Below are 219 nucleotides of genomic sequence, written 5' to 3'. Positions count from 1 at the left end.
GAACGGGGGCCGAGCGATGCGCGTTTCTCTCATACACGTACGCGCGTGGGTGCGAGGCATTAGGCTCTAACTGAACCCAAGCGAGGCGTTCGCCTAACTAAACCCGAGAGATTGCACTGCATGTTATGCATTACTGAACTCGAGCGATCGATCGATTCCTTGCTGTTAACTGAACCCGGGTGATTCCTTCGCTACTGCTGCTAACTGAAACCGATCGAT

This window comes from Triticum dicoccoides, chromosome 7A, assembly GCF_002162155.2.
Source record: "Triticum dicoccoides isolate Atlit2015 ecotype Zavitan chromosome 7A, WEW_v2.0, whole genome shotgun sequence".
NCBI lineage: Eukaryota > Viridiplantae > Streptophyta > Magnoliopsida > Poales > Poaceae > Triticum > Triticum dicoccoides.
This window is presented reverse-complemented; position numbering follows the sequence as displayed.